Source organism: Mirounga leonina, unplaced genomic scaffold (genome assembly GCF_011800145.1).
Source record: "Mirounga leonina isolate KUSES-001 unplaced genomic scaffold, KU_Mleo_1.0 Mir_127, whole genome shotgun sequence".
Lineage (NCBI taxonomy): Eukaryota > Metazoa > Chordata > Mammalia > Carnivora > Phocidae > Mirounga > Mirounga leonina.
Window position 1 is genome coordinate 53035795 of NW_023270316.1, and position 26777 is coordinate 53062571.

The following is a 26777-nucleotide window of genomic DNA, read 5'->3' on the forward strand; positions in this document are numbered from 1 at the left end:
GAAGGTATATTCGAGCAAATTATAGCAGAGAACTTCCCTAATTTGGGGAAGGAAACAGGCATGAAAATCCAGGAAGCACAGAGAACCCCTCTCAAAATCAATAAAAATAGGTCAACACCCCAACATCTAATAGTAAAACTTACCAGTCTCAGAGACAAAGAGAAAATCCTGAAAGCAGCTCGGGAGAAGAGATATGTAACCTACAATGGTAGAAACATTAGATTGGCAACAGACCTATCCACAGAGACCTGGCAGGCCAGAAAGGACTGGCAGGATATATTCAGAGCAATAAACGAGAAAAATACACAGCCAAGAATATTATATCCAGCTAGGCTGTCATTAAAAATAGAAGGAGGATAAAAAGCTTCCAGGACAAACAAAAACTAAAGGAATTTGCAAAAACGAAACCAGCCCTACAAAATATATTGAAAGGGCTCCTCTAAGCAAAGAGAGAGCCTAAAAGCAACATAGACCAGAAAGGAACACAGACAATATACAGTAACAGTCACCTTACAGGCAATACAATGACACTAAATTCCTATCTTTCAATAGTTACCCTGAATGTAAATGGGCTAAATGCCCCAATCAAAAGACACAGGCTATCAGATTGGATTAAAAAACAAGACCCATCAATATGCTGTCTGCAAGAGACTCATTTTAGAACCAAAGACACCCCCAGATTGAAAGTGAGGGGGTGGAAAACCATTTACCATGCTAATGGACACCAAAAGAAAGCTGGGGTGGCAATCCTTATATCAGACAAATTAGATTTTAAACCAAAGACTGTAGTAAGAGATGAGGAAGGACACTATATCCTACTTAAAGGGTCTATCCAACAAGAAGATCTAACAATTGTAAATATCTATGCCCCTAACATGGGAGCAGCCAATTATATAAGCCAATTAATAACAAAAGCAAAGAAACACATCGACAGCAATACAATAATAGTGGGGGACTTTAACATCTCCCCTCACTGAAATGGACAGATCGTCTAAGCAAAAGATCAACAAGGAAATAAAGACTTTAAATGACACACTGGACCAAATGGACTTCACAGACATATTCAGAGCATTCCACCCCAAAGCAACGGAATACACATTCTTCTCTAGTGCCCATGGAACATTCTCCAGAATCGATCACATCCTAGGTCATAAATCAGGTCTCAACCGGTACCAAAAGATTGGGATCATTCCCTGCCTATTTTCAGACCACAATGCTTTGAAACTAGAACTCAATCACAAGAGGAAAGTCGGAAAGAACTCAAATACATGGAGGCTAAAGAGCATCCTACTAAAGAATGAATGGGTCAACCAGGAAATTAAAGAAGAATTTAAAAAATTCATGGAAACCAATGAAAATGAAAACACAACTATTCAAAATCTTTGGAATGCAGCAAAGGCAGTCCTAAGAGGAAAGTATCTAGCAATACAAGCCTTTCTCAAAAAACAAGAAAGGTCTCAAGTACACAACCTAACTCTACACCTAAAGGAGCTGGAGAAAGAACAGCAAATAAAGCCTAAACCCAGCAAGAGAAGAGAAATCATAAAGATCAGAGCAGAAATCAATGAAATAGAAACTAAAAGAACAGTAGAACAGATCAACGAAACTAGGAGCTGGTTCTTTGAAAGAATTAACAAGATTGATAAACCCCTGGCCAGACTTATCAAAAAGAAAAGGGAAATGACCCAAATCAACAAAATCATGAATGAAAGAGGAGAGATCACAACCAACACCAAAGAAATACAAACAATTATAAGAACATATTATGAGCAACTCTATGCCAGCAAATTAGATAACCTGGAAGAAATGGATGCATTCCTAGAGATGTACCAACTACCAAAACTGAACCAGGAAGAAATAGAAAACCTGAACAGACCTATAACCACTAAGGAAATTGAAGCAGTCATCAAAAATCTCCCAACAAACAAAAGCCCAGGGCCAGATGGCTTCCCAGGGGAATTCTATCAAACATTTAAAGAAGAATTAATACCTATTCTTCTGAAACTGTTCCAAAAAATAGAAATGGAAGGAAAACTTCCAAACTCGTTTTATGAGGCCACCATTACCTCGATCCCAAAACTAGACAAAGACCTCATCAAAAAGGAGAATTACAGACCAATATCCTTGATGAACATGGATGCAAAAATTCTCACCAAAATACTAGCCAATAGGATCCAACAGTACGTGAAAAGGATTAACCAAGTGGGATTTATCCCTGGGCTGCAAGGTTGATTCAACATCCGCAAATCAATCAACGTGATACAATACATTAACAAAAGAAAGAACAAGAATCATATGATCCTCTCAACAGATGCAGAAAAAGCATTTGACAAAGTACAGCATCCTTTCTTGACCAAAACTCTTCAGACTATAGGGCTAGAGGATACATATCTCAATATCATAAAAGCCATCTATGAAAAACCCACAGCGAATATCATTCTCAATGGGGAAAAACTAAGAGCTTGCCCCTAAGGTCAGGAACACGGCAGGGATGTCCACTATCACCACTGCTATTCAACATAGTATTAGAAGTCCTAGCCACAGCAATCAGACAACAAAAAGAAATAAAAGGCATCCAAATCAGCAAAGAAGAAGTCAAACTCTCACTCTTTGAAGATGATATGATACTTTATGTGGAAAACCCAAAAGACTCCACCCCAAAACTGCTAGAACTCATACAGGAATTCAGTAAAGTGGCAGGATATAAAATCAATGCACAGAAGTCAGTGGCATTCCTATACACCAACAACAAGACAGAAGAAAGAGAAATGAAGGAGTCGATCCCATTTACAATTGCAACCAAAGCCATAAGATACCTAGGAATATATCTAACCAAAGAGGCAAAGGATCTATACTCAGAAAACTATAAAATACTCATGAAAGAAATTGAGGAAGACAAAAAGAAATGGAAAAAAGTTTCATGCTCATGGATTGGAAGAACAAATATTGTGAAGATGTCAATGCTACCTAGAGCAATCTACACATTCAGTGCAATCCCCATCAAAATACCATCCACTTTTTTCAAAGAAATGGAACAAATAATCCTAAAATTTGTATGGAACCAGAAAAGACTCCTCATAGCCAGAGGAATGTTGGAAAAGAAGAGCAAGGGTTCTAGAGTGGAGGGGGTGGGAGGATGGGTTAACCTGGTGATGGGTATTAAAGAGGGCACGTTCTGCATGGAGCACTGGGCGTTATGCACAAACAGTGAATCATGGAACACTACATCAAAAACTAATGATGTAATGTATGGTGATTAACATAACAATAAAAAATTTAAAAAATATATGATTTCTTCAATTTATTTCTGTTATACTTAAAAGCAAAAAAGTACAGAGGAAACATTTTTCACAGTTGTGGGAGAATAAAAACCAGGAACGCTAGGAGAAAAAAAAAATGAGAATTCTAGAGCTGGAAAATACAACTGAAATTAATTCTGCATAGGTTTAATAGAAGATTACACATTTTGAGAAAGAATTAGTGAATTAGAGGATAAATCAGGGAGGAAAAGAATGAAGCATGGAGACAAGTAACTTGGAAAGGTCACAGGTAGGCAATGCCCAACTACCCTCAAACTGGACCTCTTTGCATTTTCACAGATTAGGAGCTACTAAATATGAGGAAATAAGCTACCATGAACAAGAGTAAGTATAAATAATAAACAGCTCTATTGGACCCATACCTGTTTCATATAGTAGAATCAAATGAAGAATAAAAAAATACATGTGTTTAAAACATTTAGGGGAAAAAAAACAAAACAAAAAAATAATAAAATATTTAGGGAGACAAAAACTAAAGAAAAAACATGAGCTAGCAATTGCATGGTATTGAAAAGAAAGAGCTGAAAACTAGCCAAATATATCTCCCCCCAAAATTATAATTACTAAAATTTAAAAAGCCAATAACATCCCAAAGAGTAGATCAGAAATGGCTGATTAGAGGTAAGTAAGGTGCTTGATATAGAACAGAAAAATTTTTTTAGAATGTAGCACATCGAGAAAAAGAAAAGAGAATTAGAGATGTGGAGGATAGAAGATAGATTGAAAAAATGTCCACAAAAGATCTAACTGACATTCCAAAAAAAGCGAAAAGAATTTGAAAGAGGCAATAGTTGAAGAAATAATGGATGAGAACTTTCTAAAATTTATGAAAGATATGGATCCTTAGATTCAGGAAAGATAACTGGTCCTATACAAGATAGGAAAAAAAGATATCTACACCTAGATTCATCAGAGTAAAATTGCAGATTATCAAAGACAAGGGAATATTTAGATGCTTCGGTGGCTCAGTTGGCTAAGTGTCCGACTCTTGGTTTCTGCTCAGGTCGAGATCTCAGGGTTGTGAGATGGAGCCCCACTTCGGGCTCCATGCTCAGTGCAGACTCTGTTTAAGACTTTCTCTCCCTTCTCCCTCTGCCCCTGCCCCCTCATGCTCATGCTCTCTCTCTCAAATAAATAAACAAATCTTAAAAAAAAAAAAAAAAGACAAAGGGAACATTTTAAAAAGTAGTCAAAGGGAAAATACAAGTCATCTACATAAGAGCCACAATTGATCTGACAAGTGAATTCTCTTTTTTTTTAAAGATTTTATTTATTTATTTGAGAGAGAGAGAATGAGAGAGAGAGCATGAGAGGGAGGAGAGTCAGAGGGAGAAGCAGACTCCCCGCTGAGCAGGGAGCCCGACGTGGGACTCGATCCCGGGACTCCAGGACCATGACCTGAGCTGAAGGCAGTCGCTTAACCAACTGAGCCACCCAGGTGCCCCAGTGACAAGTGAATTCTCAATAGCAAGAATAGAAATCAAAAGAAATATTGGCAGGGTGCCTCGGTGGCACAGTTGATTAAGCATCCAACTCTTGATCTCAGCTTAGGTCTTAATCTCAGGGTCCTGACCTGAGTTCAAGCCCTACGTGGAGCCCACTTAAAATACATATATATATAAAAGGGCCCCTGAGTGGCTCTGTCAGTTAAGCATCTGCCTTCTGCTCAAGTCATGATCTTGGGTTCCTGGGATCCAACCCTGTATCGGGCTTCCTGCTCAGTGGGGAGTCTGCCCCTCCCCCTGGCTCATACTCTCTCTCTCAAATAAAATCTTTAAAAAGAATTTATATATATATATACATATATATATATAAAACACAACAATAAAATTTAAGTGGAGAAACATAAGCTTGTCTATCAACGATTCCCTATTAGTATTTCATTGGAATTGTATTAAATGTGTAATTTAACTTGACATATATTATTTATGAGATAGCTTTTTCTTCTCCAAGAATATTGCATACCTTTTCATTTGTTCAAGTTATCATTTTCATGTCTCTTAGGGGTCTTACGAAGTTTTCTTTATATAGACATTGTACATTTCTTCTTGAGTTCATTCTACAAAATTCATCTTTTTATTGCAATTTCATTTTACTTATTTTACATTTTAAGGTGTGTCACATGTTTATTGCAATTCACAGATATGATGAAACACTGAGCACGTGCTCCTTGACATTGGGATCTGGTTCTGCACAGTGTGTTACTGCAATTTTAAATGGGGTCTTCCATCATTATCTGGTAGATGATCATAAATATAAATTAATTGTTTATGTATATTAATTTTGTAGCTGTCATCTCCCTGAATTATTTTATTGTTTATAGTAGTTTCTCAATTGATCTTTGGTTTCACAGGTTTAAAACTCACATCATATGCAAAGATTTTACCTCAATTCCAATGTGCTTTTCTCTTGCCTACTTGTGTCATCTAGTACCTCAGTCTAAACAATGTTAAATAATAGTGGTGTTAGTGGATATTCTTATTTCTGACTTTAGTGGAAATGCTTCTAGAGTTTTTCCACTAGACATGATGCTATTTTGTTGATGGAGATGGGCATTTTTACAAATTATGTTAAAGAAGGATCTATAAATGCTTATTACTTAATTGAATTTTTAAATCAAGAATGGATGCCAAACTTTATCAAATGCTTGTTTGGTATCTATATTATTATCTATATTATTTGGTATTTGGTATCTATATTATTAGAGTATTTCCCCAATGTACATCTATTAATATGATGATGAAATATGTTATGATGTATGTTCTTATGCCAAACCAGCTGTGTATCACTCAAATACATATTACATGGTCAGGCTGTGTTATCTTCTAAAGTACTATTTAATTCTGCTTCATTTCTTTTAATTTAGGATAACTGTCTTACTATCTAAATGAAAATTTGTGACTTTATGTTTGTGTAAACTTTTTCAGTATTTGGTGACAATGTTATGTTCACTTCATAAAAAAAAATCTTTGGAAGACTTTATTTTTCTATCATTGTAAAAGCAGAAATTGCAGAGGAATTATCTTCAGTGCCAGATAATATCTTTTTCAATGAAGGAAGAATTTCCCTTTTCCTTCCCTCTTTCTCCTGCCCCTAGCTTCAACCCTGGTGGAGGTAGAGTCAGCAAAGTGGGGTAGAGTGAAGGGTGCCTGTGAAGACAAAGCACACGTCAGAGGAACAGACAGAAATTGATATTGCCAACCTTTCCTAGTCTTAGATTCCCAGCTCAAAGTAGTGGTAACAAGCTGGGGGAGGGGAGAATCTCAAACTCCAAATGAAGTTCCGAGTTTTATTATTAAACTGGGCTGCATCTTTAAATTGCTGAACTGAGACTTATTCTTGTGACTTGAAGTGATGGAGGACTTCTTATAATCTAAGAGTTACTGGAAAATCCATGGAATTTAAACAAGCACACTGAGTTGGTTTGAAAGGGCCACAGGAGGAAACATAAAGTTATTTTATGATTGCACCCTGTTTAGTTCATCTTCTGCTATTTGACAGTTACTCCTGCCTAGAACACTATGAGGAATGATTAAAAACAGTGCAGGCTGTTTAAAAGAATACAACAGTAGGAAAAAAAAAAAAAATCTTGGCTTCCTCATAGCGACCACCCAACACAAAGCTCTTTCCTCCACTTCCATTTGAATTTTTTTTTAGATTTTATTTAAATTCAAGTTAGTTAACAGATAGTGTATTACTAATTTCAGGGATAGAATTTAGTGATTCATAACTTGCATATAACACCCAGTGCTCATTACATCACGTGCCCTCTTTAATGCCCATCACCCAGTTACCCCCTTCCCTCACCCCTCTCCCCTCCAGCAACGCTCAGTTTGTTCCTTCTAGTTAAGAGTCTCTTATGGTTTGCTTAAACCCTACCTAGAAGACTCTCTAGGAAAGATTTTGCCAGTAGTATATCATCTCTCTCAAAACAGAGAACCATCCTGGCTCCCAGGTGTCAGAAAGAAATGGCTGATGGAGAGAACATATAGGCAAAGAGGTGTCACCACATTATCTTGGAGTGAGGACATCCCCCCGCCCCCCTGCCAGAGTGGTTTGCTGTAAAAGTAAACCAACTTGACTCCTTCTTCTATTGCTCTCTGATATTTATAATTTAGCTACACCCCCTAAGGAGTTACCAAAACCACAAAGCAATAATTCTCTGATCACTTCAATTACTAAGAAGAGACTCTTGATGATTCAGTATTGACAGGTATTCAGGAAACTTAGCTTTGCATTAGTATATCCCAAGCTTGTTAAAGATTATATTAAATAAACATGTACAAGAGTTGGCATGGCTGTTTGGAGACTACTCATTCTTTCTTTTTTGAAGTCTTTCAAAATTTTTCTTATTTATTTACTTATTTATTTATTCCTCTGAATGCTCATTCCCCATTCCCATTTTCCTTCCTCCCTTAACCAGCAACAATCCATTTGAAGTGTATCCATTCATTTTTTCTGTGGTCTAGTAAAGGATGGACTATTTTATGTGAAAGTATTTTCAATTTCTACTAGACAGTCCTGATCTAGACCATAATAAATACTAACTTAACACACATCTATTTGGGGCATTGGTTGCCTGGTTTTCTATGTCAATTTTTATTGTTTTCCAGAACTGCAGATAGCAACATACTCAAGTGTAGGCATTTCATCTTTTTATATTCGTTGTTCCCTGTCTGTATTTCTCTGAAGTATGAAAGGGAAGAAAGATACATGAATGTTTGGAGACAAAAGATATTTCCACAGTGGACAAAACTAATATTACATGGCCCAAGTCAATGCAAAAAGACAAGAAAAAGAAATAGGTTCTCTCCCTCTTTCGCTCTGTATCTCTCCTTCATATGTACATATCAACTAGAAAGTCCAAAAAAAATCAACAACTTAATTGGAACTATGAAAGTCAGTAAAGTATCCAAATAAAAGATAAACTTACAAAAATCAGTAGTTTTCCCATATAGAAAAAATAACCAATTAGAAAATGTAATGGAAATAGCCCATACATAATAGCAACTGGTTCTATAAAATACTCAGAAATGAACATTACAAAAGTATATAAACCCATATTAGAAAAGATAAAACTTTACTAAAGAATATAAAAGAATTCTTGAATAAATTAAGAGACATCCAATGCTCCTCACTGAGACAATTCAATATGATGATGGCATCTATTCTCCCCAAATTAATCTATAAATTCCATGCAATCCCAATAAAAATCCCAGACAGCATTACAAAGAGAATTTAATATGTTACTTGAACGTTTATTTGGGGGAAAAAAAGGAACAGCCAAGAAAGTTTTGAAACAAAGTGCTTCCCTCATAATGTACCTATATTTGGAGGTAGGGTCTTTAAAGAGGTAATCAAGTTAACATGAGGTCACTGGAATGGGTCATAATCTAATATAACTGGTGTTCTTCTTTTTTTTAATTTAAATTCAATTAATTAACATATAATATATTATTTGTTTCAGGGGTACAGGTCTGTGATTCATCAGTCTTATATAATACCCAGTGCTCATTACAACACATACCCTCCCCATTGTCCATCACCCAATTACCACATCCCTCCAGCCCCCTCCCCTCCAGCAACCCTCCATTTAACTGGTGTTCTTCTGAGAAAATTAGGACACAGACATGCACAGAGGAAGGACCATGTGACTTACACGCCATCTACAAGTCAAGGAGAGAGGGCTCGGGAAAACACATTCCTGTTGACACCTTGATCTTGGACTTCTAACCTCCAGAACTGTGAGAAAATAATTTTGTTGGTTAAGCCACCCAGTCTGTGGTACCTTCTTACGGTAGCCCTAGCAAACTGAGTGTTGAATTTCACTTACTGCACAGGTCAGCAAACTTCTGTCAAGGGCTAGACAGTAAGTAATTTTGGCTTTGTGTTCCATTGATTCTCCATTGCCATGACTTAACTCTGCCACTGTAATGTGAAAGTTTCCATAAGCAATATGTAAATGAATGGTGACACTTGTTCCAGTAAAACTTTACTTACGAAAACGTGTGGACAGCTGGATTTGACAAGGGGACTGTAGCTGCTGGCTTCTGATTTATGGTGGCAAGGTTCAATTTCATTCAGGAATGGCAGCCGCAGTGCCAATGTTGCAATGGTCAAAGCCACATTCAGCACCACATCTGTCTGCAGTGTTATCTTGATGAACCCTTTCCTGCTGCCCAGTCCATAGAGCTCTCTTGGTTTTCATTCATTTTTGAAGCCTACTACTCGAGCTGCTGGTCAGTACTGACCCCTACACTTCCTCAGTGGAAGGAAATGTATAAGAAAACTATTTGCTTAAGGTAGTCTGGACTTTTGTTGCTTCCAACTGAGAATATAGATTGATACAGAGGTCAGTTTATGAGCAACTACCAAATTTAAAAAGAAAAAAAAAAATGTCCTTTGATTCTTCTACAGAAACATCTTGAATGAAATAACTTCATATATATGCAAACAACACGTATAAGAACGTTGATTGCAGCCTTTTTGTTAGATTCACATGATCCAGGATTTCATTCTTGACCCTCTTCGTTTACTCCCTAGGTGATTTTACTTGGGCACCTAGCTTTAAACATCATTTTTATGTTGACAACTCCTAAATTTATAATCCAGTCTGGACTTCTATGAATTCCAGAACTCTATAGGCAACTCTCTACTTGCTATCTCCCTGTGGACCTATAACAGATTTTTCACATTTAATATATCTCATTGCTTAAGTAAAGAACAATAGAGTCGCCCTTAATTCTTCTATGCTTACATGCTACATCCGATCTCATAGGTTCTACTTTGAAAAAGTTCCCAGAATTCGACCACTGTCCAAGCCATGGTGGCAAGAGCTCTTGTGTCTGCCTTTATCTCCCTCAGTCTACACTCAGTAGTTTGATGCTGTTAAAATGTGAAATTCTTCCCCTTCTCTGCTCAAAATTTTAATAGCTTTCCAACTCACCCAGAGTTAAAGCCAAAATCTGTACCAGAAGACCTGGAAGAACGACATAATCTGGCACCTATGCCTCTTTAACATTGTCTTCTACCACCATTCCCCTTGTTCATTACACTCTGGACACATTGGCTTCCCTGTTGTTTCTCAAAGCCTTCATTCATGCTGTTCCCTCTGCCTTGAATGTTCTTCCCCCAGACACTGACAAGACTGGTGCTCCTGCTTCCTTCAGGTCTTTGCTCAAATGTCATCTTCTCAAAAGGCCTAACCTGAACACTCTATCTAAAATTCTAGCTCTCTACCCACAACAGTTCATATCTCTCCTCACTGCTATATTTTTTCTTTCTTTATTATATTATATATATTTACATATTTGTTTTGTCTATTTTCTCCAGTAGATTCCATGAGGGGAGGAATTTTTGTTTAGCTTTTCACTGTTGAATCCCTAGTGTCTTAACTAATGTGTGGTAGGTAGTGGGCACTCAAAAAATACTTGCTCACTGAATGAATGAACAAATTGAAAAAATGAAAACATCATAAGAGTCCATTAATGGTGATTATTTAAATAAATTATGGTAGATCCATAAAAGGGCAATATAGAATAAAAACTTTAAAATCAGATTGCCTGGAATAAAATTCTGTCTTTGATACTTGTGGGCTTTGTGGTCTTGGGAAATCTACCCAATCTCATATTTTTCTCATCTCCAAAATGAAGATAATAAAAATACCCACCCCTAAGGATTAGCATAAGTATAAATGAGATTATAATATTAAATGCTTAGCATAGATGCTGACTCACAACAAATGCTTAAATAATATTAACTGCTATTAATACAGTGGAATGCTATACAACTATTAAAAGCACAAGGCTGATTTACATGAATGGACATCAAAGATCCTAGATGTTAAAGAAAAAAGACATCCCAAAACAAATATGTATAGTATGACCTCACTTATGTGTAAAAAAAAAGAAAAAAAAAAATCCCTGTGTGTGTGTGTGTGTGTGTGTGTACAAGTTAAAATATGTGAGAAAAACCAAACCAGACTTTTATCCATAGCTGGCTATAATGAAAATTAATTTTTTTGAGAGAGAGGGAGAGTGCGCACATGCAAATGCATGCAGGAGAAGGGGGAAACAGAGGGAGAGGAAGAGAGAGAATCCCAACCAGGCTCCACACCCAGCACAGAACCAACACTGAGCCAACACCAGGGCTTGATCTCAGACCCTGAGATCATGACCTGAGCTGAAATCAAGAGTTGGTCACTAGGGGCACCTGGATGGCTCAGTTAGTTAAGTGACTGCCTTCGGCTTGGGTCATGATCCCGGAGTCCCTGGATCGAGTCCGACGTCCAGCTCCCCGCTCAGTGGGGAGTCTGCTTCTCCCTCTGACCCTACTCCCTTCTGTGCTCTCTCTCTCTCAAACAAATAAAATGAAACTTAAAAAAATATTTTAAAAAAAGTTGGTCGCTTAACACACTGAGCCACCCAGGTGCCCCAAATTATATGGGAGGCTGTGAAGGAGACTTGAACTTTTCTGCTCCATTGTTTGAATTACCTGACTGAATTATTCACAATAGGCACCAAGTTATTCAATTTTTTTGTATGTAAAAACTTAAAACTGGGGTAAAAGATTCCTCTTATCCCTGCCTGCCAAGCCATCTTCTAAGAGGTAGGTCCAGATCTATGAGGTATGATTTTAAAGGTGTTAGGAAAAGTATCTGGCTAGACTTTTTATCAAAGTATATTAATCTTTTGAAATTCACTTGCCTGTTGATAAGGAGATTTTTAAGTCCCTTTCTGTAACCTGTATTGTTCCCAAGTATAAAATCAGATGTGAGAATAAAGACTATGCTTTTACAGACTATACTTACTCCCTGTCCCCTTCCTAGCCAAGATTTTGAAATAATCTCTTAGAACCCTGCCCCTTTGTTTCTCTTATTTTTTTTAAAGATTTTATTTATTTATTTATCAGAGAGAGAGAGAGAGCACAAGCAGGGGTGGGGTGGCAGGTAGAGGGAGAAGCAGGCTCCCCGCGGAGCAGGGAGCCTGATGTAGGGCTCCATCCCAGGACCCTGAGATCATGACCTAAGCTGAAGACAGACGCTTAATGACTGAGCCACCCAGGCGCCCCTGTTTCTCTTCTCAAATATAACCTAGAAACTTAAGTCTGTTCTAGTGTCTCACTATCACCTCCGTGTCACAAATGCCTGACCAATAAGAGCAGCAGAACATGTCTAAGTAGCAGGGTTGCTGTAACCATCTTTTCCTGTTGATAACAAGTAACTTTCCCCTGTTCTCCGGCTTGAGAACTTGAGCCTCCTTGGACTCTTCTTTCTCCTCATCTCTCACATCCAATCCATTTTGAATAATCAGAAGGTCAACAGACCCTTGTAGAAGACTTACAGTGTGCCGGGCACAGAGCCTGGGCTGTGAAGACACAGTAAATCAGGGGTTGTCTTTGTCTTTGAGGCGCTCACAGTCTGGTGGGGAAACAGACATGTAAGCAAACAACACATCCTACTAAGTATTAGGGAAAAAGAAGAATAGCCACTTCTCCTCCAATAATATCTCCTGCATCCATTCCTTCTGCTACCACTCTTATCCAGTCCATCGGCTGCAATTCTTCCCTAGCTCATCTCTCTACTCTCAGTATCTCCCCAATCTAATCCACTGTTTGTATGCAAGGCAGCTAAATGAACCTTCCCAAATCATGATTTTCAGTTTACTTCATGATTTTACATGATTTTACTTTACTCCAACACTCAAAAGCCTCCTTGGTTTCTCATTGCCAACATGATAAAATAGAAGTGTCTATACCTCAGGGTCAAGCCCAGCACATGGTATGCTTTTAATAAGTAGCTAATGAAAGCTACCCTATTTTTTTAATTATGTTCAATTAGCCAACATATAGTACATCATCAGTTTTTGAGGGTTGCAAAAAGGGAGGTGGGTGGGGGGATGGGATAACTGGGTGATGGGCATTAAGAAGGGCACGTGATGTGATGAGCACTGGGTGTTATTTGCAAATAATGAATCATTGAACATTATACCAAAAATTAATGATGTACTCTACAAAGGCTAATTGAATTTAAATTTAAAAAAAAGAAAAAAAAAGTAAGTAGCTGATGAATGAATGAATGAATGAATGAATCTGGACTTCAATTCTCTATTCAAGCTTATTATACAATCATATGGCTCTAATCACACTACTTCATCAACATGGATATAAATTCTGTCCCCAAAGCACATCAGCACATCCCTGCCTGTGTCCCTTTCTAGTCCCCCTCTTCCTGTGTCCCCAGAAGCCTTTCCTAACTGCCTCCTGCCAACACTCTAAAGCTCAGCTCTGGGCCCACCTCTTCAGTGGAATCTTTCCCAAACACCACTCTCTTCCAAATGTCTTTAGAATTCCTCATCTGAGCCACTCATTTGCTACTTTGGAATATGCTACTAGGAATTGTTATCTTTTGATAAATATGCCCTGTCTCTCCAAATAGGATCCCCATAAATTATCAGTCCTCTGAAACTGGAACTACAATTGTTAGCTCTCATATAATAATTACTTAGAGTGCTGGAACAATACCTTTGGAAGAGAAAGCAACATTTATTCCCAATAGGTATGAATGACACATTCCCACATCTCCCTCCCATTGCAGGCTCAACAAGAGATCTGATAGGAAATCGCGAGGCAGCAGACCCTGCTAGCATGATAATGAATTAGGAACATGCTGATCAACATCTTCTTTCCCATCAACATGAGAGAATTACAAATCTATTTCCAGGGCCAGCTCCATCAAACCCACCAGCTGTCACTGGGTATTTCATAATTTATTTGGTTTGATTATTGAAGATTCAGGCATGTTTAAATTGGGAAGTGGGAGAAAAGAACTAAGAGCCTTCCTGGGCTCTTTGTGCTAAATTGATAGCATCCCCTTGATAGAGCTCTCCGTGACCTTCAAGCTTTGGAGAAGAGTCAAGCAGCAAAGCCTGTGTTTTCATCTCATTCTACAATGTTGTCACTTATTCCACCCCCAGATTCGGGAGCCAAAGGGCACAGGAACAATCTGCTCAACTTGCAACAACAAAGCTACTGAGGCGGGTCGGACCTGCAGACGGCGGGGATCTACCCCTAAGGCCCCCTCCCATGAAGATGAGCAGCCTGCCTCCTCCACTGCCCTTCGAACCACAGCACTCTCACGCCATGCTGTCATGCCACCCACCACTGTGTCCCCAAATTTGTGTGTCTGTGCACCCCAAATGGAATAGATTAGGAATAGAATTCTTCAAGATCACAGCTTCTCTTCCTCGTAATTCTTGTCTTCAGAAGAGTGTCCAGCAAAGAGCAGGCCTGTAATGTTTGAACTGAACAAAAACTGACAACTTCCTATGATTTTCAATTTCAGATGATCCTAACAGCATTTCATAAAACACAGGCTGCATGCTCCATCTTGCCACAGGACCGCAGGAGGCATATTGCAGCTGTGAGAGTCCAAATGGATGTTTGAAGATCTGTCACCAGCTACTGTATAACGTATTAGCATTAATAAGGCATTTTCCCATGTTATTGGATTAATCTGCACAATAACCTGTGAGGTTGGTGCTATTATTCCCATTTTACAGGTGAAAAAAACTAAGGCTAAGAGAAGTCAGGGGTAACAGGCAGAATAATGACCTCTCAAGAATATCAGGTCTTAATCGCTGGAACCTATAAATGCTACCTAATAAGGAGAAAGGATCTTTGCAGATGGGATTAAACTAAGGATTTTGAGATGGAAAGATTATCCTGGATTATCCAGTGAACCCTAAATGTAATCAATAAGGATCCTTTATAGGGAGGTCCCTGGAGGGAGATTTCACACACACACACACACACACACACACACACACACACGAGGAAGCAACATGACCACAGAGGTGGAAATTGGTGTGATGCAACCACAAACCAAGAAGTACTAGCAGCCACCAGAAGCTGGAAGAGATAAGGAATGGATTGTCCCCTAGAGCCTTCAGAGGACTGCAGCCGGTTGACACCTTGATTTGGGGCCAGTGGAACCAATTTGGACTTCTAGCTTCTGGAACTATAGAATAAATTTCTGTTATTTTAAGCCACAGAGTGTGTGGTAATTTGTTCAGCACAGGAAACCACTACATTGAGTAATAGGCTAAAGTCAAATAGTAATAAGAGGTTCATCTGGAATTCGAATCCAGGTCCTCTGACTTTAAATCCCAAATCTGTTTCCCTGTTTCACATGGCTGCGGTGCTGAGAACATGACCCAAGCCCTGGCTATGGCGAGGAGCTTTTGGAAGCTATATTAGCTTTTCAGCCTTCTAGAGTGGTAAAAGTGGCTTACTCCTTCACATTGAACATATCTTTATGTGGCATGCCCAGTACTAGATGAAGTACTTCATATGCATTACATCCTTCAATTCTCTCAACTTTAGGAATTATGTGCAATTTTTATACCTATTAAAAATGAAAAAATGGAGCCACAGAGAGGTTAAATTACTTACCCAAAATCCCATACACTTTAAGAAATTATTTGCATTTCTAAAAATAAATAATGGCAGGATAATATTTTTCTAAGTTTTAATCATGTTCAATCTCCTTCCCACATCCACTTTCTCCCTCCTTGGAATTTCTTTGTATGTTCTACAAGGTTACTCCCCCAACTCAACTGAGACATTATGAATTACTCACAAAAGCAGGAGAGAACAATGGAGTCAAATATTTCACTCGTGTTTGACAAGCTTAAGTGCAGGTGCAAGATGGTACAAATTTGGAAAAATAGGATCTTTGGTGCCCCCATGTCACTCAGTCTAGGAAATGATTTCATGGCCGGCAAGATGGAGAGAGGAGAGATCTCATGAACAGGAATAGCGGACCACTGAGAAGCTACTCAGATTTAACACCTAGGAGCTTCATGGTGGCAGAGCCTGTGCTCAGACCAAGGCAGTCTGGGTGTGACCCACCAACTGACAAGCAGGAGTGAAGCTCATGTGACCTTTGGGCAGTTCCATTCAACTCACCTGATATGGACAGTCACTTCCCCCCACCTTCAATGGCTTGGGTCACTCACACAAGTAACCACAAGCACATGGAAAGGAAGATGGGGTTCTGACATCCAGAGGGATAGGGTGATGGGGTAAGGAGAGTCCCTAGGACTGCATCAGAGCATTTTGTGGACTCCATGAGGTTCTCTGACTCCTCTCACCACCTCCCCCTTTCACTATGGCAGTCAGCAACGAACCAACTAGACCAAGAATGCATCCAATGGTCCCATTGCACATCATCAGCTGTGGAGGAACCTGACTCAGTAGGGTTCTTTTACTGGGAATCTGTCATGGAAAGTGATGTTGATTTGTACTCTGTATACTCTATTTCTCCAAAGTATTCAGAGATTTTGATACTCAATCTGTTATTTAATCATACATCATACTGTGGGAGTTTCTTTGGTCATCCTGCAGATATCTCTCTTCCACCTCATTCTTCTCTAACAAATGATTCATTAGCAAACCAGTTGTCGTCACAAAGCAATGCACACATTTAGCCTCACTTCTATTTACTCTACCAATGATAAGGGTCCCATCCATTTAACCTAGTGCTAGACCTAGCAACAACTTAAGAGCTGGAAAGGGCAAAGCATCAATTACAGTACACAAGGCTTGGTTGGCTGGGTGAGGAGGAAATAGCAAGTTTGACCCTTTAGACATAAGCTAACACATAGGTCACCGGCGTCCATTTAGTCAAAGACATTTTCTAAACCACGACAAAAAATTAACGATATAGCCTACCATAAGCAAATTCTGGTATTTTTTCAACCTATAGAACCAGTCTCAAGTCATGTATACATTTATTTCTAAAATGTCAAAAAACCATCATTTGATGTGGACATTTGAGGCACTCCAAAAGAAAGGGAAATGGCATAATAGTCTACAAAAGGAAAACACTGAGCCACCAAGCTATAAGTGGCCCTCCAATTGCTTAATGTGGCATGGTGTTGAAAACATATTCTTCTCTTCACCGCCACCCCACAAATATTTTGGCCAAATTTCTATAGTATATTATATGTTTAGCCCCAGACCAAGCATCAGGAAGAACAAACTTTGAGTCACTGGCCTTCTAGAAGCAACCAGGTCTCTTTCTAATGCCTACGCAAGGGGAATTTTCCCTGCCATAGTCAAGTCTTCTCATTAGATATTTGTGGAGCACTGAATCCTTCCAGCTCAGAGGCAAGTCCACTAAAATGATCCATGTCTGCCCTTTGAGATGGAACAGCTTACACACCCCGAAATTACCAAAACCTGAGTTGGTCTGTAGGAATGTCATTGAGCAGAAACCACAAGCAGCACATAGAAGAGTTAGTCTTCACATTAGTACTCTGCCACTCTCACCATGAGCAAGGTGCTACTCCTTCTTTTTGAAGTCCTCCTATCTAGCTTTTAAGACCCTTCCAAAAGGTGAATCACCCTTGCAAGTATTATTATTTTGTATTTACTAGGTGCCCATACCATTTGAGATCATGGGGTTTCTTGACATGCGCATATTTGACACACGTATTCCCAATGTATTTAGTCATGTTCAATGTTCTTCTAGAGTTGAAAATACCACAGAGCAAGTGTGTACTTGACCTGAACTCTTGAGAGTAGCTCTTTTAAGTAAGTATAAACAGAGTGGAAGAAACCCTGTCATCGGAGAGGCATTTGCAAAAGGAAGACCAAGTCAGAACATGAGCAGCAGATGGGGCTTGAGAGCCAAGAATGAAAAACCCAGGAATGCATCCAAACTCTGTAAATCATTATTGACTTAGCTTCATGCCATCTTAATGACTTTTACTACCTCTTGGTTCCAATTCGAAGTGCATATTAAAGCAAGCAACATTGCAAAGACCAGAGGGGCTAGAATAGTAAACTACCCGTGGCTTAGTAATCGTTATGCATTAATTATTCAGGAGCTGGAGCTACTCTTTGCAAACATTAAAACCAGTGACAGCAAAGAAATATGCCTTCCGTTTGGAGGATGGGAAGGAGTAGTACTATTTGGGGTTGATGCTGGCATGATATTTAGCAGAGCATGACAGGTTTAGTAGATAAATAATGTGATGTAGTATCATGCAAACTATTGGAAGGCTCAAATATTCCCTGTAGGGCATTTACATTGGATTTGCTATGATTGCAATATCTGCACAGTGATGCATTACATGTTTTATTCTCTTTATTATATGTTTTCATTACTTTGTGTGTTAGAATGCAATAAAGAAGGCTGAAGCAATAAAGGCTGATTGATAATAATAATTCTGCAAAGATGCAACTTCCTTTTTAAAGCAGTTCCAGAGTCAGAAGACCAATGGCACCCAATCATCTGTTCCTTTGTTAAGATTTTATCCTCCTTTCTGATAAAGGAATGGTAATTGGTTTGCAAACAGCTTCTGATGACAGCTGGCACTATATGGTAAAGGAGGAGGAAGGTAGGGAAGAATGTGTTCCATTCAGAACGCTGAATCCTGCATGTGGTTTAGGTCTCTGCTTCTCCCCTTGCTTTCATATTCTACAGTTATAGATCAGATGTTCTCTTTTAAAGGAAAAAGAAATAAATTTTCCATATCAGTACTCTCTGGGGTCTCTCACTCTGACAGCCTATCTCATACTCTAAAATTTAAGTCTCTTACCAAGAGATCTTGTTAGTAGCTCTCAAACTGGGTTCTCTGGAATCAGAAACTTATCGCATGTGCGCCATGGGTCGGGAGAAGAAGAGTATCAACCTCAGTTTAAAGGAGCTTCAGAGATTCAGACTTGTGGCTGAGCATGTGTGACGAATAGGTGGAAGTGTCTATAAGGAGTAGATTTTTCACAGAGGTTTTGTGGGGGGTATATAGTTTATTTGTGGGCACCCAGGAGAAGTGGATGGAAATATAGGCTAGTGTTTGGGATGTGGGAGAGAGGAGGGCTGCATGCACAAATTAAATGAAATAGTTCCGCAAGGGACTTTGGGGGCCCAAGGAAGTAACAGTGTTGCTTAGATGGAAAAAAAATACAACACAGAGTCAGAGCGAACAACATCCTCTCTGCTTGTATGTCTGGCACAGAGTGGCTCCATCCCCATTAGGATGCCTGGGAACAAGGCACCACTCAACTCCCTGAGGATTTGCGGCTATGAGAGCACAGAGAGAGAGCACCCAGTCCTAGTCATGCGGATCAGCATCTGCGGGGGGGGGGGGGGCACCAGTCTTGGAGTCAGGGAGAGGCATAGCCTGAATGATTCCAAAAGCAACACACAGTACAGAGCAGCAGGGCTGATAGCACCTGCGAGGCAGCCCTCGGAAACACGGGGGGGAGACTTTTGCAGCCAACTGAGGTTTCGTATTATGTAGGTCCAGGCATGAGTCAGTGAAACTTGGGTTATAAACATTAAGCGGCTTTATTTGTACTCATAAACAGATGAGGCTTTGGGGAAACTCAGGTTATATGTGAAGCAAAGAGAACATTACATGTGTGATTGCAAAGGGCAGGCAGTCACTCTCAGTATATGATTTCCTAAAAGGCCCAAGCAATATAAGCAGCCCCCAGTTAAGCACACAAATGGAACAAAGTAATCGTATATTCAGGTCACCAGTGAGCTCTCACATGTGAGAGAGTCACTACAGAGGATGACAGAAAGGGTAGGGATGCCTAGTGGTCACACGAAATGTAGGGCAGTACTTGTAAAGTATTGGTCACAAAAGAATGAACGAGAAAGCCCTATTAAAGTGCAGACTGCAGGACCCACTCCCCAGAGGTCCTGATTCAGTCAACTCAGATATTCTACAAGCCTCCTCCCAATACAATCTGTATAGAAGTCGTCTTCAAACCACTCCCAGATAAACACCATCCTAGAGGTATCTGTCAAGGCCATCTGGGTCTACACTGCCAAACAGAGCCCAAAACTTGGTCAAGAGAATCACTAAGGCTGTGCCCAGAGGAACTAGAACCCTGTGTAAGGCAGAGAATACAGTGAGGAGGAGAGTCAAGAGAAACAGAGGGAAGAATGAGTGTGGGACAGGGCGATGGACATACAGGGTTGTAGGTCACGACTTTTACATGGTGTCCATGGAGATCTTGTCAGAAGGTCTCACGTTGGGCTGGACAGTGATGGAAAACCCTCAAGAGACAACTACATCTAATTGTTTATTTTGAGTATTTTTGTAGTCATTGGGTGTGCTAGGCATGTTTTTTGAATGTCAAATTGATTTCTTACATATATTTCTCTTAACTGGTGGAATTGCTTGCTACTGAGTTATAGGTGTTAGTTTGCAGGTCCAGTTTTTGAGAAGCTCTTTATTTCTTCATAGATGTTATTTCTCAAAAGCTACTTTGTGGGCACCTGGGTGGCTCAGTTGGTTAAGCAACTGCCTTTGGCTCAGGTCATGATCCTGGAGTCCCGGGATCCAGTCCCGCGTCGGGCTCCCTGCTCAGCAGGGAGTCTGCTTCTCCCTCTGACCCTCCCCCCCTCATGCTCTCTCTCTCTATCTCATTCTCTCTCTCAAATAAATAAAATCTTTTTTTTAAAAAAAGCTACTTTGTGAGGCAGCCTCGTATGACAGAAAGAGTGTGTGCTTTGGAGGCAAAAAGACTGCAATTCTAATTCAGACTCTACTCACAAAGTGGGTGACGCTGATCAAGTTCTTCGACCTCCTGGGGCATCAGTTGTCTATTCTACAAAATGGAGATAATTGCACCTAAGCCTACAAGTATTTTTGTGTGGATTAAATTAAATAAAATATGTGAAAGTAAAATATAGTTGTGAGGCATCCCTCACAGTGCTTGGGATTTAAAAGGCACTGAGTAAATGGCAACTGTTAACTAGTATTACCAGACTAGTCTATAGCCTTGAATAGCCCATCTTTCTAAAGATGTGGTTAGCAGATTATCACACTTTTCCATATTATAAGCAAAAACTGAACTATTTTCATAATACCTCAGCATAAACATGTATTTATATTTCTAACCATTATATTAAAATAGGATGTAGGACCAATGTGAGTTTCACAGAAATATCAGCACTTGGAGAAGGTTATTTTTTTCACATGCTCAGTCAATCCCAGTTTTCCTTAGATGTAAGCAGAACGTATTCTTTCTCCTGGTAACCTTTGATTTGCTTATGCCTATTTTCTGTACATCCCCCAGATATGGATGGTCACTTGAGCACGGCAGGCCCAGACAGACCACCCTGGGGTCACAGAAATCCCCCTGGTCTCCTTGCTGTCATTTCTTAGTACTAGCCCCTCTTACATTCCCCATTACACACTTAAGTCTAAGATGCACTGCCAACAAGTCTATTCTTTTTCCACCCCCAAGCTAGTAAGGAGCAAGGTGAGGAGTTACAAGAGCAATGGGAGTAAACTGGGAGAGCAAAGTTAATCCCCATACAGTGATTCTTTGTGGGCTTTCCCTGTATTGCAATGTATTGTAGTTTATGGGTTACTAACTATGATTGGTAAATTCCATAAAAGGATGAATTTATAGTGTGCTTTAGGAGCACAGGGAAGGGAGCAACTATGAAAGGCAGGTTCGGTATGGCTTCAAAGACGAAGTGATATTTAATCTGGGTACTGAGATTATAGTGGTAGAGAGTCAAGAGTATTTCAGGCAGTGTGAACAGCATATGCAAAGAAAAGAGCAAATACCTTGTTGTGGTCAAAACTGTGTGTGTGTGTGTGTGTTGTGTGCATGTGCATGTGTGTCTAGATGTAGTGATAAAGGATTGGAGGTGAGATCAGAATGGCAGGTTGTGATTGGACTGGGAATAGCTTTTCACCCAAGCTACTGAAGTTGTACTTTCATCCATAAGTTTCAACAGTTTTTAAAAAATTACTTCAATAGCAATATGTGCATAAATTATACAGAACAAGAATAGATGTGAGGAGACTAGCTAAAAGCTTACTATAATATCTTTTAACTGTTGGTATATCTTGTAGACCACCCACACTTCCTATACTAATACAAAGTAGAGATGATCCTAAAACAGAAGAAAAGGCGCATCAACAATCAGCATCCTGTTTTGGTGACTTAGATTATCAGTGAATCAAAGTGAAATTCTGCCTTTGTTAAATGCCCAAACAAATTTAAGACCTAGAACTGCATTTTGCTCATTTAAAAGGCCTTTTCTTTTAGAATAAGTATATTTCATTTGAAAATGGATTTTGCAGCTTACTCTATCAAAAATATTAGTGACCTAGTCCCACAAAACTAGGATTCTAAAGCCAGCTTCAATGTGATTCCCTCAACATGTTCAAGCTACTTAGAGCTCTTATCAGAACTCCACATCACGGGGCACCTGGGTGGCTCAGTTGTTGAGCGTCTGCCTTGGGCTCAGGTCATGATCCCAGGGTCCTGGGATCAAGCCCCACATCGGGCTCCCTGCTCGGCGGGAAGCCTGCTTCTCCCTCCCCCACTCCCCCTGCTTGTGTTCCCTCTCTCGCTGTGTCGCTCTCTGTCAAATAAATAAATAAAATATTAAAAAAAAAAAAAAAGAACTCCGCATCACTATGAAGGGGTTGCAATTTGGACAAGGGGATCTGGCACTGGGTCTAGAAAGCTGCTGCTGTGACCTAACATGAAGAAAGAATTATCTTGAAGTTTCATTGAATCCATAAAGAAAATCAGGCTGTTTGCATTTACAGATTCGTTAATCCCCCCAAAGAGTTCCAGTCCCCTCCCTACACCTTAATCACACGATCTCTATAATTTTAGACAATTAATGATTAAAGTTTTATTTAACCAGACTATTGCTTCCTCTCAAATCCTAAACTTATTACTAAAACTAGCTTCAGGACCCTAAGAAAATGCTCAAGAAATTTTTGCCAAGTGATTATTTAATAAGAAAACAGAATAATTTAACAGAGAAATACCATGCTTTGATCTTCTCGAATCATTGAAATGGACTTGGGGTTAGGTCTTCTCATTGTCAGACTTGTTCAACAATAATAATAGTTCTCTTCAGTTACCAAGAAAACTGACAAAAGTCACCATTTATTTCTGTTCCAAATTATGGTTTTATAAAACTTTTATTTTATTATGGGTGAAATACCATGACTAAAAAAAAAAAAATGACCCTGTGTTTAAATACCACTTTTATTGTAGCAAACATCATCACTTTCCAATGAATAAATTTCATCAAAGAAACAACAACAAAGCAAAATGTCATTCACTTTCAAAACTCTATTCAACCTCTTTTTAAGGACAATAAAAGTTCTGAGCTCAACATACCTTACCAGCTTCTCCTGGAAGTCCTCTGCCTCCTTTGATCTTTCCTGCCATCTGTAGTCCCACTGTAGATGACAGAACCTCTCTATTCTGGAGACAAGATGGAAGCATGAAAGGATGATGGACTTGGGGCCCAATTCTAGATCTTGGTTCAAATTTAGTCACATACTAGTTCTGTGACCTAAAGCCTGACAATTAACCAGTCTGGCTCAGTTTCCTCAGATGTAAAATGAAGATAAAAATAATCTACTTCCTATGGGGCATGTATCTGTGTACGTGTATTAAACTCTATTCAATAAACATCTTGATCATTTCCAATTACCTGAAGGGGAAAAGCTCAAAGTTCTTACTACACAAAAGAGGTCTGGCCAACAAAAATCACAAAAGGCAAGGGAAGAAATGGATCCAAATAAATGTAAGTGGACGCAACTGCCCAACTAAAAGACAAAGACTGTCAAACTAAATATTTTTTAAAAGTCACATCTAAAGTGAAATTTACAAAAGGAACATCTAAAAATAAACCACAGAAAAATTAAAAATACAGAAAAACTACATGTTAAGCATGGATTAACGAAAAGAAATCTGGTATGGTTACAATAATACCAGACAAAAAATAATCTTTAAGGGAAAAAAATTATTAGTGGAGCGGGCTTCTACATATTAATAAAAAGTTAGTTCTCCAGAAAGATGTAAAAATACTAAACCTGTATGCATACAATAAAATATACCTTCAAATACAGACAATAACAATTATAGAATGAAAAGAAGAAATGGACAAATCAACCATCACTATAGTGAAAGGTTTTAACACACCTCTCTCAGTTAATTTAAAAATCAAGTAAGCAAAGAGTCAGAAAGTACATAGAATATTTGAAGAACCCAATTAATAATCCATGTATTAATGTACATTTATGGAATATAGTTAGAGAATAAACATTCTATTAAGTATACATGGGCTATCTACAAAAAGTAACCACATAAGGAAAGTCTCAATAAATTTCAAAGAATCCTATAATAAAAAATCTGCATTCTCTGATCTCAATAATATTAAAATTAGAAAGCCCATGTATTTAGAAAGTTAAAAACACACTTGTAAATAATTCATGGCTTGATGGAGAAATCATACAAATAATCTGAAAAAATAAAAAAAAACCACTATATAGCAAAATTTGAGGAATGCAGTTAAAAAGGTAATTGAAGTTAAAACAAATAATCCTAAAATTTGTATGGAACCATAGAAGACCTCGAATAGTCCTAGTAATCTTGAAAAAGAAGAACAAAACTGAAAGTATTGCAATCCCAGATTTCAAGATAGACTACAAAGCTGTAGTGATCAAAACAGTATGGTACTGGCACAAAAACAGACATATAGATCAATGGAATAGAGTAGAGAACCCAGAAATAAACCCACAATTATATAATCAATTAATCTTCAACAAAGGAGGCAAGAATATGCAATGGGAAAAAGACAGTCTCTTCAACAAATGATGCTGGGAAAACTGGACAGCTACATGCAAAAGAATGAAACTGGACACCCAACTTACACCATACACAAAAATAAACTCAAAGTGAATTAAAGACCTAAATGTGAGACCTGAAACCAGAAAAATCCTAGAAGAGAGCATAGGTATTAATTTCTTTGACATCGGCCATAGGAACATTTTTCTAGATATGTCTCCTGAGGCAAGGGAGACAAAACCAAAAATAAACTATTGGGACCACACCAAAATTAAAAAAAAAAAAAGCTTCTGCAGAACAAAGGAAACCACCAACAAAACAGAAAGACAGTCTACTGAATGGGAGAAGATATTTGTAAATGACATATTCGATGAAGTTACTATCAAAAATATATAAGGAGCTTATACAGTTCAACACACAAAAACCAAATACTCCCATATAAAGTAGGCAGACGATATGAACAGACATGTCTCTAAAGAAGACATCCAGATGGCCAATACACACATGAAAAGATGCTCAACATCACTCATCATCAGGGAAATGCAAATCAAAACCACAATGAGATATCACCTCACACCTGTCCGAATGGCTAAAATAATACAAGAAACAAGTGTTAGTGAGGATGTGGATAAAAAGGAATCCTCATGTGCTTTTGGTGGGAATGTAAGTTGGTGCAGCCACTATGGAGAACAGCATGGAGGTTCCTCAGAAAATTAAAAATAGAAAAAAATTAAAAATAGAATTACCATATGATCCAGTAATTCTGCTAATGGGTATTCACCCAAAGAATACAAAAGCACTAATTTGAAAAGATACATGCCCCTATATTTATAGCAGCATTATTTACAATAGCTAAATTATGGAACAGCCCAAGTGTCCAGACAGATGAATGTATAAAGATTTCAAATTAGGGCGGAGCAAGATGGCGGAGGAGTAGGAGACCTGGATTTCGTCTCCTCTCAGGAATTCAGCTGGATAGGGATCAAACCATTCTGAACACCTACGAACTCAACAGGAGATTGAAGAAAAGAAGAGCAACAACTCTCTCATCAGAAAAGCGACCACTTTCTGGAAGGTAGGACGTGGGGAGAAGTGAATCCGCGGCGATATTCGGGAGGATAGACGGCGGGGGAGGGGCCTCCGTCGGCTGCTTCTGGCAAGTGATAGAGCCGCGGAGCACAAAATCGGAACTTTTAAAAGTCTGCTCCGCGGAGGGACGTCACTCCGGTGGCTAAGCGGGGGGTGGAACCCTCCAGGACAGTGTGGTCTCAGGACCCTCGGGGTCACAGAAAGACCGGGGGTGCCTGAGTGTGGCAGAGCTCCCAGGGATCGGAGCGGGAAGCCGGCTGCAGAGGCGGAGCCCAGGCGCGGGCTCTCAGCTCGGGGTGGCCATAAACCGTGATCCGCGGCCCAGTCGGGCCCCTGCTCCTCCAGCAGGGACCCAACAAGCGGCAGATCCGGGGAGACTCACCTTCTTCCCCCTGGAGGAGAGGTGTGGGAGCGCACTGCAGGGATCTGCTGGGTTTGGAGACTCCACACGGGGTCGGATGCCAGAGATAGAAACGCGCGGTCACAGGCCGGGCGAACACAGAGTGCGGCCGGAGACCGGGGAGTCGGGAGTGATCGACTGCTTTTCTCTGGGGGCGCACTGAGGAGCGGGGCCCCGAGTTCTCGGCTCCTCCGGGGCGGAGATTGGGAGGCCGCCATTTTCACTCTCCGCCTCCAAAGCTGTACGGAAAGCTTGCAGGGAACAAAAGCTCCAGAGAGCAAACCCGAGCAGATTACTTAGCCGGGAGGGGGCAAGGGCGGGGCAATTCCGCC

At 39.5% G+C, this 26777-nt stretch overlaps 1 long non-coding RNA gene across 1 annotated transcript in view; it reads right to left on the reverse strand.

The window, feature by feature from the left end:
* LOC118009390 overlaps nt 1–23547 on the reverse strand; it is a 211440-nt gene extending 187893 nt beyond the window's left edge. Inside the window, exon 1 of the long non-coding RNA XR_004678910.1 lies at nt 23507–23547. This is a non-coding gene — a long non-coding RNA (uncharacterized LOC118009390). The remainder of the gene's footprint in view (nt 1–23506) is intronic.
* Nucleotides 23548–26777: the final 3230 nt, after the last annotated feature.